At 34.0% G+C, this 19,135-nt stretch overlaps 1 pseudogene across 1 annotated transcript in view; it reads right to left on the bottom strand.

Annotated features, from left to right (window-relative positions):
* The window catches only part of LOC143244439 (protein kinase C, brain isozyme-like), a 79,991-nt pseudogene that overhangs the window by 34,927 nt on the left and 25,929 nt on the right, over nucleotides 1-19,135 (bottom strand). The window contains exons 2-3 of the transcript XR_013025088.1: nucleotides 12,813-12,844; nucleotides 11,470-11,550 (exon numbers count right to left, since the gene is read on the bottom strand). The product of XR_013025088.1 is annotated as a protein kinase C, brain isozyme-like (transcript). The remainder of the gene's footprint in view (nucleotides 1-11,469; nucleotides 11,551-12,812; nucleotides 12,845-19,135) is intronic.

The following is a 19,135-nucleotide window of genomic DNA, read 5'->3' as shown; positions in this document are numbered from 1 at the left end:
GTGTGTGCATGCGCGCGCGTGTGCGTACGTTCTGTTTTTTTATTGTTTTAACTTGCATGAATGCTTTATCCAGAGCAAAATAAATATATATATATATGCGATTATTCACGTTTAAAATGACGATTAATAAAAACAGTTGAAAACAACAGTTACAAATTAACTGGAGAAAATTTGAATAGACTTAACAACAAAACACGTGCTATCTGAGGATCAAAATCAAAAATAGTTTCTTCGTATATTCTTGATAACCATACTTTAAATCACAATAGTTTATTTGCGGAACAGTAATGTTTAATAAAAATACAGACCAGCAGACAAGAGAAAAATGTTAAACACAAAATACACTTTTACAGGTTCTATATACCATGTGTGCAGACCCACATATTTCCACTTGGTTGGAATTGATCATACTATTTAGATAACAGATAAAAAATACACTTTTAACCTAAACTTTTCCAAGAATTCTACATCATGGCTTCTTCTCCCTTGTGTTAACGTTGTAACACTTTCTTATCGACACAGATATAAGAGATGAAAAGAGAGTAGAAAGAAGGGCGAGAAATGAAATAAGATTGTGTGTGTTTTTCTTATAACAAAGCCACATCAGGCTATCTGCTCAGCCCACCTAGGGGAATCGAACCTCTGATTATAGCGTTATAAATCCGGAGATATACCGCTGTACTAGCGGGGGGCAGAGGACTGTGGAAAAACCTAAGAACCTTTGACGTCGTATTTCAAACGAATAAAACAATAGCAAAATAATGAAACTTTCATCAAGAAAGGAAGGTTAAATGTTGAAATGCTGAGTTAAGGATCGGAAGATCCAAGGTTCGAGCGGCGATAAGCCTCTGAACATGCTCTATGTTTTCACCAGTGAGAGGTATCTCATTTCTGACAGTTATCCTGACATTCGATTAAAAGTAGCCACATAGGTTAAGGACGCTGTTAAATGTTTGTCCTCCATTTGATCAACAGTTTTAAATCCGAAATAACCATGCATGAGCCATGGGGATTTGACATGACCTTTACACTAATGTGTCAAATATGGCAACGTACAGGTAGAAATTACGAAAACTCTCCTCGAATAACAACATTCAGATTTATACATTTAATTTTTCAGCAAAATTCTGAAACGTATCTACTTGTCTGTAGCCATTGGTTTAGATGTGCGCCTTCAACACAATACTGATTCTATTGTACGTATTGTATGCTTACACTGCCACCTATCTTTACCTCAACATTATCTTTTTACAGAAAACCAAAGTAAATGAAGAAAGGAAACAGGTCACGTACCGTGGTTTATCTTTCGTGCTGCTTTTCATTATAGCAAGTGGTTAACTTAAATGAATACACGACAGAATTTCGAGTGTATACAACAATATAAAACACAGATATTTTAGTTGTCTCTCCTGTTTATATAAAACCTTTCTCTAGATTGAAGGGCAAAAAAATCTGTTTCGTTCCGTACGTGATGACATGTATAGATATGAATAGAGAAATGAAAATGACAGGTTTCCATATAAAGGATTATCTACCCGTGGAAGTATTCATAACTTCCATTAATCTTAATAAAGTCATGGTTTTTATCTATGGAAGTATCCATAGACTGCCAGAATTTTTAAAAATCTGCGATTTCTACCTGCAGAAGAATTCAGAAAATTTACGTCACTGTCTGTGAAAATATTAAAACCATCTGATTTTGACGTAGTCCCGTACCTTGTGTATGTAATGTGACTTTTTTTTACTTCTTTGAGGCTACTGTTATTGTTTAACTTAAGGTTAAACTGTCGTTTTTCTAATCTTATTTATCTTTAAACACAGAAAAACGAACTTTAACAACGGACTAACTTATATAGAAATTGTTAAGTTCAACAACTTTATGAACAGAGCAGCAATTCTAGATTAGTAAAAAAGGTTAAGGCTATTGAAATTAGCAAGTTAAAACAGGCTAGACTGTTGATAAGGTTACTGATTATATTAGTTTGATTTCACATATTATAAAGATATTGCTTGTTTATTTGTTTTAACGCAAAGCCACACAATAGGCTGTTCGCAATCAGTGCACTGCAGGGAATCGAATCTTGTATTTTTTAGTTTATTATTGGTCTGAGGTTGTAGCAAGGACGAAGCCATCATAAAACATTCTTGTTTTTTTACCAAAAAAATCTCAAGAACTGATTTGATGTAAAAACCAAGGGTGAATAGAAGTATTTCCACCTTGCACTAGATATTTCTTGTTTTCGTATTCCTGTTTTATTAAAGGTAGTTAACAAATGCGCATTTCATGTACTCTTAACTTAAAGTAAATAACTGAGTAAAACAACTTCCATTGTGATGACGTGTAATATTAATACATAATGTTCAAGTAATCGACTTTTTCTAACTTGCGCAGTTACTCACCAGAACGGTTACTTAGGTTTCATTTTTACTTTACGATTCTCAAGATATGAACATTTTACAAAGTAGAAAAGTGTAAATGCAAAAAGTTAAAATGGTGTGTGAGTACTTAAGGGTACTTAGGGTAAGAGTGAAGTATTAAAGATTTAACCTACCATCATTTAAATTTTAGTTTCAGAAGCATCTAATATAATTATATAATAACGTTTTGACAATCGAATTTAAAGGCCCGGCATGGCCAAGCGTGTTAAGGCCGGTCGTGCCAAACATGCTCGCCCTTTCAGCGTTATAATGTGACGGTCAATTCCACTATTCGTTGGTAAAAGAGTAGTCCAAGAGTTGGCGGTGGGTGGTGATGACTAATTGCCGTCCCTCTAGTCTTACACTGCTAAATTAGGGACGGCTAGCACAGATAGCCCTCGAGTAGCTTTGTGCGAAATTTAAAAAAACAAACAAGACAATCGAATTTAGTTTATGTATTACTTGGCAAATAACCTCCTTTATTTAACGAAATGTTTTTACAACAAAATATTTGTTTTAAGATCGAATTTAGTGGCTCGGCATGGCCAGGTGGTTAAGGTTGTAATCTAAGAGTCGCGGGTTCGAATCCCCATCACATCAAACATGCTCGTTCTTTCAGCCGTGGGGGCATTATAAGGTAACGGTCAATCCCACTATTGGTGAAAGAGTAGCCCAAGAGTTGTCAGTGAGTAGCGATGACTAGTTGCTTTTCCTCTAGCCTTACACTGTTAAATTAGGGACGGCTAGCGCAGATAACCCTCGTGTAGCTTTGCTCGAAATTCAAACCAAAACAAAACGACTTTAATTATTAAGGCCGCAAACGTAACTACAGAATAACTTGATTAATTTTAAGCCTAACTGTAAGTACATAATTTAGCTCATAGAAAATGAATTATTTAAGAATAACAACGATTAAAAATTTTATTTGTGGAACTGTGGTATCTTCTGGATTAGGCGTTTTTTGTGGAAATTGCTAGATAGCAATATAAATGCAAATTTAGTGATTATCATAAGTTAGGCTTAATGATGAATAGTAGAAAGCCAGCAGCAAAAACGAACTTTTGACACGCTTATCTAGAGTAACAAACATTTAATTCTTGAACGTTTCGGAATACACATATTCCACCTATACTGAACAGGATAAATTAGGTACAAAAAATAACTTGTTTGATTCTTAATTGTAAATCTATTTCTTTTCGTAAGTACTACAGTTTTCACGAAACAGAACCATAATGGTCTAATTTAGCGATTCTTATGCATGTAGCTTACGCATTTATATGTTGAATTATTACTTCCTAATATTTATCCTTCTAAGTGCTGGTCTGTCGAGTTTCAAACAAAACATCAGGACAGTTTCCACTTAAGTCCATCAGGGTTGATGGAGTTTTTTCTACATGTTACATTTGTACAAACGATGCTGCGTGACAGTCAGCAGCGCACGATCTCTGCTAATGGTGACAGTAAAAATTAATTTACTTCTTTCAGCCATTGTTTCGATCATCCTAATCAAATGATCGTCTTTATTCTCGATGGCACATTAGATGGCTTTTCAGTATTCCTTGTATTTCTGGAAACCGCGAAACGTCCGTGTATAACCCTATTTACCGTACGAGTGTATATAAACAATAAAATGAGCGAAAGATATACAAAATGTGAAGTTAAGTCTAGGTTATGGAATATAGATCACTTTGAAAACTTCATATCAGGCTACTGTTATCCATACAAGTGTTCGAAAAATTCGCATATCCGATCGCTAATGTACAAATTATTAGCACTAGGTGTCGCACTGCTCAAATCTTTTACGCTTTTATTTCGATCAGCAGAGCTGGAGTTCTAAAGTGGTACTAAAGATAATTGTTTGTTTGTTTGTTTGTTTTGGAATTTCGCACAAAGCTACTCGAGGGCTATCTGTGCTAGCCGTCCCTAATTTAGCAGTGTAAGACTAGAGGGAAGGCAGCTAGTCATCACCACCCACCGCCAACTCTTGGGCTACTCTTTTACCAACGAATAGTGGGATTGACCGTCACATTATACACCCCCCACGGCTGGGAGGGCGAGCATGTTTAGCGCGACGGGGGGACTAAAGATAATACACATGCTTAAAGCTCATCTTCTATTATGTACATTAAAGGTAACAAACATACATTTTTGTCTTAAAGGATTCTTGTCATGAAATATGATTTTCATTAACGATTCCCTCTCTGTGCAAGCCAGGTAATAGAAACCTAACACACCTAACACGTTCTGCAACATATACAAACTATAAAAATGTTCCGAACTACTAACTTATCCCGCAAGATGGACCGAAAATATAATTTAAAACAGTTTTCTATAATTACAGTATTACATTATTACACATCTTACTCCATCATATATCTAAAAACTCTAACATGGGGAACAAAATACGTTTTATTCCATATTATTTTTCGAGAAAATTAGTTATAGCTTGATTATATAATTAGTTATAGCTTGATTATATAATTAGTTATAGTTTGATTATATAATTAGTTATAGCTTGATTATATAATTAGTTATAGTTTGATTATATAATTAGTTATAGCTTGACTATATAATTAGTTATAGCTTGATTATATAATTAGTTATAGCTTGATTATATAATTAGTTATAGCTTGATTATATAATTAGTTATAGCTTGATTATATAATTAGTTATAGCTTGACTATATAATTAGTTATAGCTTGATTATATAATTAGTTATAGCTTGACTATATAATTAGTTATAACTTTATTATATAATTAGTTATAGTTTGATTATATAAACATAATTTTAAAGCGGTGGTAATAACAAAATTTAAGTATTCTGGATCGGAGGAAACGAATCATGTCCATCATCTTCACCTTCATTTAATTCCCCATTGGTACAGTGATAAGTCTACGGATTTACAACATTAAAATCATGGGTTTGATTCCCTTTGGTAGACTCAGCAGATAGCCCGATGTGGCTTTGCTATAAGAAAAACGCACATAAACACCCCTTCATTTAATCATAAGTTTTACTGAAATTTCTTTAGAGTTCCTAAAAGGTTAAAGGTAGATTTGACCATCTGATTTTTTTTTTTTTTTATGTAAGAGACTCCTTGAAACCAGTAACAAATTTGTCTCTCACCTTAGAGTTTTAACATGACATGGAAACAGGGCTATTAATTCGGATGCTAGTCCCTTTTTTAAAAAATAGAATACGATGTTTTATGAAGACGCAACTAAATTTCTGCGTAGTTTAATGTAAGGTTGAGGAAAGCAGTTGAAAAATAAATATTGGCGTACAAAAAGCACACTGAAGATAAAATGTGAATATATATCGTGTCAAGAAGTATAATAAATTTACTACATGCAGTAGATAGAAGTGTAACGTATATTATTTTATAAAAAATAATAGAAGGATTCTCCTATAATGTTCAATAATTTGACAAAGAATTGCAACAATCAATGTGATCTTTAAATTACAATGGGGCTCAACAGGCTTACGTCAGGATAATTTGATTGTAGTTTTTAGTACAGATTAGTTGGTTCCCCATAGTTTACAAAATATTATGTACGTCATACGGTGACATTATGATATTATTTGTGAGATTTAAAACCAACCGGAATGTCTAGTTGTTGTTTTTAGAATTTATGTTCGTGTGTTACGTTTGAAGCTTATACTTCTGGTTGTAGTTGGAAGTATTAGTGAAATGTTTATAATTAACCGTGTTATATTTTAATAAATATATACTTGTTTGTAAGAGTTATATGCAAAACTATTTTCTCTTTTTAGAAATTCCTCATTGTTTTGACGGGATACAGTTTTGGTGAGAAACAATACTGGGGCATGGACTGCAAAAAAACAAAAAATAGAACGTTGACTGACAACAATGCTCAAACATGGACAGGAAAAGACGGAAACAGTACCGTGACGTTGACTGACAACAATGCTCAAACATGGACAGGAAAAGACGGAAACAGTACCCTAACGTTGACTGACAACAATGCCCAAACATGGACAGAAAAAGACGGAAACAGTACCGTACTGAAAGTTGACCGGATAAATAATATTAAACTTTTATCTCGCTCTTAGAATTACAAATTTGTTTGAAATTCAACATGTCATTGAAACCATGAAAAAAAGGGAATATTTTGAAGTTTTCACGATAGAATAATTTTATGAGTAGGTGGTTGAAATAATAAAATGTATATCGATAGCATTTCGTTTAAGTAAATAACGAAGTGAAAATACTTTGACAAGTAGGTTTACAGTGTTGTAATTTAGTGGTTAGATATCTAAGGTAAATCACCTTTCACGCTTGTTAAAACATTTAGTTGTCCTACAAAGCATTCAGCATAGGCCAATCGTTTAAGAGGTTTCAACACAATTAAAATATGTAAATATGAAAACTGGATTCCTACACAAAATGTGACTTTATTATATATATACACACACACACACACGAATTACTACTGTAAATTTAGTATATTGAATACTTTTATTTATATCTTTATTTTAACAACTGATTCAAAGCTAAGCCTTTAATCATTAATTATTTCGATACTGCATATTTCTACATGTTACATAATTACACACAAACAGGAGCGTAGATTTTTTACACCTGATGGGGGGGATGATTTTTGCAACCACTTATGTGGACTGTTCAATTTGCAAATTGGTATTCTCTGATTACGTGAACCTGAAAGCTGTAAACATGCAGTCACAGAGTAATCTTGTTGCCACACTGCTTCAAGGTTTCCATGTAGGTTTGTATAAGAGAGGTGTTGTGAACAGTTTTCAAAATGTTAATAAAATAAAGACAAATGCGTCACAAATTAACTGCCACATGAATTTATTCCTGCACACTGCACAGTATAAAATATGGCCATTATACTTGACAAGGTTACTAATAACTTTCATTGTATGAATTACGTTTTCAAATACTAATAAAATTAATAATTACCCTTGATAAGTTTATATCTACTGAAAAACTGTTCATGTTGTTTGATAAAATTAATTAAAATGTCGTTGCGAACTCTTGAAAATTACACATCAATACAATGTAGCACATAACTATTCATACTTTTCATTGAAGTAAGGTTCATTTAGTCCTCTAGTCTACATGTTCCCAAACATAGACCTCCTTTGTGATGATCTGTTTATGAACTCTTTCATAAGCTCTTCTATATTTATCTTGTCGACCTCAACTTTATAAGTGTGACAAACTGCCACATGGTTGAGGCGGCACTGAGACAAAGTTGACCTTAATCACGTCTTCAACTGTCTTAATTCAGAAAAACTGCGTTCACATTCGCAGTTGGATACTGGACATACTACTGGATCCTGTAGTAATCTATAGCTGTTGCCGAATGGTGTGCTGAGCCATCACCTGTGATCCTTCTGGGGGGTCTGCGAATACGTGGTAGTTCAATAGGCACCAGATATAGGGAAGTTACCTTTTTCTCAGATTCATCAAATATCTTGTTGTAATTTTCCTCTGTTCGCAATACCTGCAATTGCTTAACTGTCATTGCAGATGCTTCAATCATGCCAGATACTGTCGCTGATTTTGCTTGGAATGCACGGTTTAGTTCCTCTAATGCAGCTAATGGATGCTGAGCCATCAACAATACTAAAACTGTCTTTCCTTTGTCAAATCTGTTCAGCAGACCTCGTGCTTTCATTGCTACATCTGATTTTTCATTTGCTAATTCAGACAAAGAATCAACAATGTCACTGTAGTGATCATTAGCACATGTAATTGCAGATAAGTGGCACAACCAGTGTGTTGGACACAGTGAGCGGATGTATTTAACTGGACCAATGTGGCTGTCGGACGATACAATATTTTCAAAGATTGTCTTGTATTTGCCTGATCTCTGAAGCAAGACACCAAGTTCATGTATTCACTGGATAGAATCTCGAACATATTCACAAGCTTCAACTGCATGTTGCATTATTAAATTAGCCTTGTGTGCTCCGCAGTGAAAAAACAAAGCTGACGGTTGCTTCTCTTTTATTTTTGTCTGGCATCCACTGTACGCACCACTCATGTTAGTGGCTCCATCATAAGTTTGTGCTCTTAATCTTGACAGTGGTAAATTGAGTCTAGTCAGTACATCAAGTATAGTCGAGGATATTGTTTCACCAGTTGTACTGGAAACACTGTACAAACCAAGAAATGTCTCATGGACGTCAAGGTTGTCATCTTCGTAACGTACACATATTGCTTCCTGTTCGGCACTTGTAACATCTTGAGTGCCATCAACCATTAATGCAAAGATTTTACTTTGCTGCACTTCGTGTGCTATGTTCCTCAGTATTGATGACTGAACATCTCCATTATTTCATTCTGAGCCTGGGGTGATGTGAATGTGGTTTTCTTTGACAAGTAGGCCGTCAACTCAGGATCTTCCTCTTCCAGGAGCTTCATTAACTGCAGGAAGTTTCCCTCCGTATCAGTATGTCCACGTAATGCTAAACCTTGACGCAGTAAGAAACGTAAACTTCTGGATATTTTGGCTAGACTTCTTTTGCATTCTTCCAACTGCTTCTTTTTCCATCATGTAGCTGAACAGTCACTGGAGTTACATCAAGTAAACCTTCTGGAGATATAGCGAATCTGTGCTGAGAGGAGGATTGGTGTTCGTTGAATTTCTGTTTTGCCTTTTTCCAGTTGCAAAAACCGGTGGATATGAAGGTATATTCCACTGGCCTCCCTAATTTCCCTGTAAAAAGGCCTCAATTTTCCGCCTTGGCACAATGAAAGCACATGACTTTTTGAGTCTGATTGTCGAAGTGCAGCCATGAGAACTCATCAGACCACTTGCCCTGGAAGTTGATATTTTGAGATTTTGCTTTCTGTTGTGGTATTAGTTGTTCGTCTGGATGATATGCCTTTCCACACTGTATATGTGGAGTGTCAGATTTTTCATTACTGCACAAACTTGTTTCACAACTATCTGGTGGTTCATGATGTGCAATAGTTGCACAAGCATTTTCAGATTCGTCCTCTGATGAACGTGGTATTTCCTCTGTATGGCAAGTTTCTATTCCTTTGCTTGAAGTTGTTGGATTATCTGCATCTGCATTGTCACTTGTAGTACTAGTAACTGGCTTGCAGAACTGTCTAATATCGGAAAATTTCAGACGCTTGCTTGTCATAATTGGAATCTGTTTTCCAGATGACTCAACAAGCTAAAATACAGTTTTTATTGAAAAACTCTAACGTACAACGAACAAAGATAGAACAGAATGGAAGTAGGACTGAACTGTACAATGTATTTAAGTCGAATGCGCGAACCTCACAATGACTACCGAGCCGACTGACCGCCTGGGCATCGCTGGGTCAATAATGTGTGCTAGTTACAACACAAGTAATTGCAAGTTTCTCGAAAAATACTTAAACAATCACAAATATATTATATTCCTGTTAAAGCTCATCAAAAGGCAAACACGTTGTGATATAATGACTATAACCCCCACCTAAAATGAAGGGGGATGTATACCCCATCCCCCCAGGATCTACGTCCCTGCACACAAACGAACACTTTTACATACATTTCCTTGGAAGTGTTTGTTTGTTTTATTTTTGAATTTCGCGCAAAGCTACTTGAGGGCTATTTGCACTAGCCGTCTCTAATTTAGCAGTGTAAGACTAGAGGGAAGGCAGCTAGTCATCACCACCCACCGCCAACTCTTGGGCTACTCTTTTACCAACGAATAGTGAGCTTGACCGTACATTATAACACCTCCACAGCTGAAATGGCGAGCATGTTTGGTGTGACGGGAATTCGAAACCACAACCCTCGAATTACGAGTCGAGTGCTTTAATCACCTGGCCATGTTGGACCTGCGGAGGGAGTGTTTTCATTCTAACCATCCTTGTATGACTCAAATGAGTCGATTTCTGTTCATATTAGGCAAGAATTAAAAAAAAATCGATACGCATTTGCAGTTTTGTAAATATTTTTTAATTTTCAAATACGAATTCGTTTGGACGGAATATTTTCAGTATTAATGACAATATTTTTTCTCCCATTTTGAGTTTGAGGGAGTAGCATTAAAATAAAGCTGTGTAGGTGTCTTGAAAAAATGTTTCTCTGTTAAAATGTATTTCACGTGTAGGTGTCTTGAAAAATTGTTTATCTGATAAAATGTATTTCACGTGTAGGTGTCTTGAAAAATTGTTTTTCTGATGAAATGTATTTCACGTGTAGGTGTCTTGAAAAATTGTTTTCTGATAAAATGTATTTCACGTGTAGGTGTCTTGAAAAATTGTTTTTCTGATAAAATGTATTTCACGTGTAGGTGTCTTGAAAAATTGATTCTCTGATAAAATGTATTTCAAAAATTTCAAAATATCACATTCCTTTATGTTCTACACATCTTTTGCTTTTATGGACTTGATATTGATCGAGCCATCATGGTGGACTGCAGAGGTTGAGTTAAGGCATATTTCTTGGTGCTCTTTTAAGACGGGCAGATAATGCTGTTATTTTAAGTTTGATTTTCTGTTTTTCCTTATTGGAAAGTCGAAGAACGCAATAATTCAGTTAAAACAAGTTTCATCTGTGTTTAGGGTTACGGAGAACGGTGGTCCATGGTACTTCTACACACAAAACAAACTGCTTTATGGGAAATAGTGGTACTTGGTTTCCCTTTTTTTAATCATAAATAGTTTGCTCTTTGGTTTTGCCAGTAAAACAACAGGAATCGACGACTTATGATTTTTCAGGAATATCAGATGGCTGGTATAGAAATTCCCGAGATCACGTGACACCTTAACGCATGTTGAATAAACCCGCTGATGTAAGCCCGATATTCGTATCTTTGTTAAGAAAATCACTACTATTTAGATCTATCATAGGGGAAGTCAGTTAATTAGAAATGCTCATGTTAGTTACTACGAATTTTTTATACATTAATGTTTCGTCAAAGAAATTTTATTATTTGGGCCAATACACCGTTTATGGATGTCATAATCATCATTAACTTTTCCACCGGTAGAGAGCGAGATAAGATTAATGTTTTAATGAAGTGACCACAACAAAAGTTAGTCTACTTACGTCGGTGTCCACTCCCTTATCTGCTCCTGGGCATTTAAAGTCACGAATGCATGGCATCTTTGTGAACCACAAAACTACAGACTGGAAATAAAAAATGATCAAAGTGAACTCACAGAAAATATATAGAATTTTTCTGAATTAATAACGTTGTAGTTAAGACATACTTAGTTACAATAAAAAATTTCTTTAAAGTTTGAATAAGGTAAGTAATAAAATCGTTTATTTTAAACTTGTAAGCTCAACATAAATAAGAGTTTATAGGAGAACAAATCTAGTGCAGTCTTGTTTATTACAAATACAAGGAATCGAAAGAAAAACAGCTAGTAAGTAATGCATGTAGTTAAAACAGTCTTCGTGGGCGATAAAATTGTACGGTCTAATGGATGTCTCCATGAGTGCGTAACATACATGTAGTGCGTTGTCGTATTGAAGCGAGAAACTAAAACCAGAATACGTGCATTTTAAATGTGGCATTACTTTAAAAAGATCTTTAATTATACTTGTTGATCGCTTCTACGTCTAAAGACAATGTAAAACAAAAACCTCTCTATTTGTTCTGCATATCTTATGAATATTTTCTCTCATGAAAAAACAAAACAAAGGAATTGTTACGCATTAATCTTAAATCTATATCACGACAAAATAAGTACCACAAAGGATCATAACACACACCCACACACAAAATGAAATGAAATGAAGTAGATTTCAAAAGATCAGGAAAGTTTGGAATAACTGACTGTTGAAGAAAAGAACAGTGAGCTATTTGTGGAGCATGTGATTTGAGGTCTTTTAAAATCTAGTACTCTTAACTTTATAGGCAACATGTTACATGTTGTTTTGAATATTTTAAATGCAAGCTGAACAAAGAAATCAACAACGAGATTAAGTTACAAGAAAATTACAATAACCTAAAGAAGTGCAGTCAATGATTTAGAGACTTCTGTGTAAAAAAAAACAACAAGTTTTCTCTTATGATGCAGGTATATCAATTTTATTTTAAATAAGCTCGTGATAGGCAAAAACAATCGATTCTACATTTAATGAAATTTGCTAGTTGAAATGTAACCTTAATGTTAGGCCTTCGTTTGTATTAGTATAATCCATTCATATTATGTATATGTACAGCTAATATTCATTATTCACCTCGTCAATCTACCCAACCCTCTAGTGGTAGCTAAAATCTTCGTGGAACTGACATTTATTGACGTACGTAACTATTAACTCGGTAAATACGTTAAGATAAAACTTAGTGGTTTGGTTATCGAATACTTATTTTCGAAGAAGTAAATTCAATTCACGTTTATTTTGACAACGCATTCTCCTTCAGAAATTACAGAACGTACTTTGACATTGGTAGCCTTGCTTCCCGAAACCCCTGAAATAGAACAAAAAAAATAGTTTCAATAATAAAAAAGTTGCGTAAACTCACTGTCAATAAAATAAAAAAATACTTGTGGAATTCTCTAAGCACCGATTAATGATAAAACAGTGTCAAGTATATATAAATTTTGGTTTACATGAATAAAATTAGGATATCAACACAAACACTACGATACAGGCTTAACACTATATAAGGTGGGCGTGATTAGAATTCTCGGTTTTGAGTATTTGCCTGAAACTTGCTCCACACTTTGGGGCCGGCGGCGCGACAGAAGAGTAGCAGTCAAGTCCGATTATTCGACTGAATAAGAGTAGCTCAAGAATTGGCAGTAGGTGCTTTTGATTGGTTTCCTCCAGCCAGTTCAGTTGTCCATTAGTATAGTTTGGCGGCAAATTAAAAAAAAAAAAGTTTAGTACAGACAAAATAATGCAAGAACCAACAAAACACTGTTTAAAGTTTATTTAACCGTGCATGCTAGGCACTGACGAGTTAGCGTTTTCTAAAACCTCTATCTTACAATACTGTTTACTAACTGTAAAACAAACCGTGTCTGAGATATTTTGAGCCAGCTGAGTACTTTGTATATTTAACTTGTCATCTGATGTATGAACAATTTAACCTTCTACCCCAGAAGGAGAGGAAAGAATAAAACAATCTGGCAAGCAACCAGTTTTTAATATGTGTTTATATTGGTGGACCTCTTTTTATAGGTCTAGACATTTCAGTTTAGCCAATATTCTAGTAATTTGACTCTTTGCACAATATGTTTGTCTTGAGTTACAGTTACGCACTCTAAGGAATTAAGGTGACAAAGACAAAACATAAATATTTAGTTCATATTAGGACACAAAACATAAATGTTATGCCACGGACATTAGTTCATATTAGGACACAAAACATAAATGTTATGCCACGCACATTAGGTCATATTAGGACACAAAACATAAATGTTATGCCACGCACATTAGTTCATATTAGGACACAAAACATAAATGTTATGCCACACACATTAGTTCATATTAGGACACAAAACATAAATGTTATGCCACGGACATTAGTTCATATTAGGACACAAAACATAAATGTTATGCCACGCACATTAGTTCATATTAGGACACAAAACAAAAATGTTATGCCACGCACATTAGTTCATATTAGGACACAAAACAAAAATGTTATGCCACGCACATTAGTTCATATTAGGACACAAAACATAAATGTTATGCCACACACATTAGTTCCTATTAGGACACAAAACATAAATGTTATGCCACACACATTAGTTCATATTAGGACACAAAATATAAATGTTATGCCACGCACATTAGTTCATATTAGGACACAAAACATAAATGTTATGCCACACACATTAGTTCATATTAGGACACAAAATATAAATGTTATGCCACGCACATTAGTTCATATTAGGACACAAAACATAAATGTTATGCCACACACATTAGTTCCTATTAGGACACAAAACATAAATGTTATGCCACACACATTAGTTCATATTAGGAGACAAAATATAAATGTTATGCCACACACATTAGTTCATATTAGGATACAAAACAAAAATGTTATGTCACGCACATTAGTTCATATTAGGACACAAAACAAAAATGTTATGCCACGCACATTAGTTCATATTAGGACACAAAACAAAAATGTTATGCCACGCACATTAGTTCATATTAGGACACAAAACAAAAATGTTATGCCACGCACATTAGTTCATATTAGGACACAAAACATAAATGTTATGTCACGCACATTAGTTCATATTAGGACACAAAACATAAATGTTATGCCACGCACATTAGTTCATATTAGGACACAAAACATAAATGTTATGCCACACACATTAGTTCATATTAGGACACAAAACAAAAATGTTATGCCACGCACATTAGTTCATATTAGGACACAAAACAAAAATGTTATGTCACGCACATTAGTTCATATTAGGACACAAAACAAAAATGTTATGCCACGCACATTAGTTCATATTAGGACACAAAACAAAAATGTTATGCCACGCACATTAGTTCATATTAGGACACAAAACATAAATGTTATGCCACGCACATTAGTTCATATTAGGACACAAAACATAAATGTTATGCCACACACATTAGTTCATATTAGGACACAAAACAAAAATGTTATGCCACGCACATTAGTTCATATTAGGACACAAAACAAAAATGTTATGCCACGCACATTAGTTCATATTAGGACACAAAACATAAATGTTATGCCACGCTCATTAGTTCATATTAGGACACAAAACATAAATGTTATGCCACACACATTAGTTCATATTAGGACACAAAACATAAATGTTATGCCACGCACATTAGTTCATATTAGGACACAAAACATAAATGTTATGCCACGGACATTAGTTCATATTAGGACACAAAACATAAATGTTATGCCACGCACATTAGGTCATATTAGGACACAAAACATAAATGTTATGCCACGCACATTAGTTCATATTAGGACACAAAACATAAATGTTATGCCACACACATTAGTTCCTATTAGGACACAAAACATAAATGTTATGCCACACACATTAGTTCATATTAGGAGACAAAATATAAATGTTATGCCACACACATTAGTTCATATTAGGACACAAAACAAAAATGTTATGCCACGCACATTAGTTCATATTAGGACACAAAACATAAATGTTATGCCACGCACATTAGTTCATATTAGGACACAAAACATAAATGTTATGCCACACACATTAGTTCATATTAGGACACAAAACATAAATGTTATGCCACACACATTAGTTCATATTAGGACACAAAATATAAATGTTATGCCACGCACATTAGTTCATATTAGGACACAAAATATAAATGTTATGCCACGCACACTAGTTCATATTAGGACACAAAACATAAATGTTATGCCACACACATTAGTTCATATTAGGAGACAAAATATAAATGTTATGCCACACACATTAGTTCATATTAGGACACAAAATATAAATGTTATGCCACACACATTAGTTCATATTAGGATACAAAACAAAAATGTTATCTCACGCACATTAGTTCATATTAGGACACAAAACAAAAATGTTATGCCACGCACATTAGTTCATATTAGGACACAAAACAAAAATGTTATGCCACGCACATTAGTTCATATTAGGACACAAAACAAAAATGTTATGCCACGCACATTAGTTCATATTAGGACACAAAACAAAAATGTTATGCCACGCACATTAGTTCATATTAGGACACAAAACATAAATGTTATGCCACGCACATTAGTTCATATTAGGACACAAAACATAAATGTTATGCCACGCATATTAGTTCATATTAGGACACAAAACATAAATGTTATGCCACACACATTAGTTCATATTAGGACACAAAACATAAATGTTATGCCACACACATTAGTTCATATTAGGACACAAGAGATAAATGTTATGCCACGCACATTAGTTCATATTAGGACACAAAACATAAATGTTATGCCACGGACATTAGTTCATATTAGGACACAAAACATAAATGTTATGCCACGCACATTAGGTCATATTAGGACACAAAACATAAATGTTATGCCACACACATTAGTTCCTATTAGGACACAAAACATAAATGTTATGCCACACACATTAGTTCATATTAGGAGACAAAATATAAATGTTATGCCACACACATTAGTTCATATTAGGACACAAAACAAAAATGTTATGCCACGCACATTAGTTCATATTAGGACACAAAACATAAATGTTATGCCACGCACATTAGTTCATATTAGGACACAAAACATAAATGTTATGCCACACACATTAGTTCCTATTAGGACACAAAACATAAATGTTATGCCACACACATTAGTTCATATTAGGACACAAAATATAAATGTTATGCCACGCACATTAGTTCATATTAGGACACAAAATATAAATGTTATGCCACGCACACTAGTTCATATTAGGACACAAAACATAAATGTTATGCCACACACATTAGTTCATATTAGGAGACAAAATATAAATGTTATGCCACACACATTAGTTCATATTAGGACACAAAATATAAATGTTATGCCACACACATTAGTTCATATTAGGATACAAAACAAAAATGTTATCTCACGCACATTAGTTCATATTAGGACACAAAACAAAAATGTTATGCCACGCACATTAGTTCATATTAGGACACAAAACAAAAATGTTATGCCACGCACATTAGTTCATATTAGGACACAAAACAAAAATGTTATGCCACGCACATTAGTTCATATTAGGACACAAAACAAAAATGTTATGCCACGCACATTAGTTCATATTAGGACACAAAACATAAATGTTATGCCACGCACATTAGTTCATATTAGGACACAAAACATAAATGTTATGCCACGCATATTAGTTCATATTAGGACACAAAACATAAATGTTATGCCACACACATTAGTTCATATTAGGACACAAAACATAAATGTTATGCCACACACATTAGTTCATATTAGGACACAAGAGATAAATGTTATGCCACGCACATTAGTTCATATTAGGACACAAAATATAAATGTTATGCCACGCACACTAGTTCATATTAGGACACAAAACATAAATGTTATGCCACACACATTAGTTCATATTAGAGACAAAATATAAATGTTATGCCACACACATTAGTTCATATTAGGACACAAAATATAAATGTTATGCCACACACATTAGTTCATATTAGGATACAAAACAAAAATGTTATCTCACGCACATTAGTTCATATTAGGACACAAAACAAAAATGTTATGCCACGCACATTAGTTCATATTAGGACACAAAACAAAAATGTTATGCCACGCACATTAGTTCATATTAGGACACAAAACAAAAATGTTATGCCACGCACATTAGTTCATATTAGGACACAAAACAAAAATGTTATGCCACGCACATTAGTTCATATTAGGACACAAAACATAAATGTTATGCCACGCACATTAGTTCATATTAGGACACAAAACATAAATGTTATGCCACGCATATTAGTTCATATTAGGACACAAAACATAAATGTTATGCCACACACATTAGTTCATATTAGGACACAAAACATAAATGTTATGCCACACACATTAGTTCATATTAGGACACAAGAGATAAATGTTATGCCACGCACATTAGTTCATATTAGGACACAAAACATAAATGTTATGCCACGGACATTAGTTCATATTAGGACACAAAACATAAATGTTATGCCACGCACATTAGGTCATATTAGGACACAAAACATAAATGTTATGCCACACACATTAGTTCCTATTAGGACACAAAACATAAATGTTATGCCACACACATTAGTTCATATTAGGAGACAAAATATAAATGTTATGCCACACACATTAGTTCATATTAGGACACAAAACAAAAATGTTATGCCACGCACATTAGTTCATATTAGGACACAAAACATAAATGTTATGCCACGCACATTAGTTCATATTAGGACACAAAACATAAATGTTATGCCACACACATTAGTTCCTATTAGGACACAAAACATAAATGTTATGCCACACACATTAGTTCATATTAGGACACAAAATATAAATGTTATGCCACGCACATTAGTTCATATTAGGACACAAAATATAAATGTTATGCCACGCACACTAGTTCATATTAGGACACAAAACATAAATGTTATGCCACACACATTAGTTCATATTAGGAGACAAAATATAAATGTTATGCCACACACATTAGTTCATATTAGGACACAAAATATAAATGTTATGCCACACACATTAGTTCATATTAGGATACAAAACAAAAAATGTTATCTCACGCACATTAGTTCATATTAGGACACAAAACAAAAAAATGTTATGCCACGCACATTAGTTCATATTAGGACACAAAACAAAATGTTATGCCACGCACATTAGTTCATATTAGGACACAAAACAAAAATGTTATGCCACGCACATTAGTTCATATTAGGACACAAAACAAAAAATGTTATGCCACGCACATTAGTTCATATTAGGACACAAAACATAAATGTTATGCCACGCACATTAGTTCATATTAGGACACAAAACATAAATGTTATGCCACGCATATTAGTTCATATTAGGACACAAAACATAAATGTTATGCCACACACATTAGTTCATATTAGGACACAAAACATAAATGTTATGCCACACACATTAGTTCATATTAGGACACAAGAGATAAATGTTATGCCACGCACATTAGTTCAT

This window comes from Tachypleus tridentatus, chromosome 2 (assembly GCF_004210375.1).
Source record: "Tachypleus tridentatus isolate NWPU-2018 chromosome 2, ASM421037v1, whole genome shotgun sequence".
NCBI lineage: Eukaryota > Metazoa > Arthropoda > Merostomata > Xiphosura > Limulidae > Tachypleus > Tachypleus tridentatus.
Note: the sequence above shows the minus strand (reverse complement) of the source record. Positions and strands in the feature narration are given on the sequence as shown.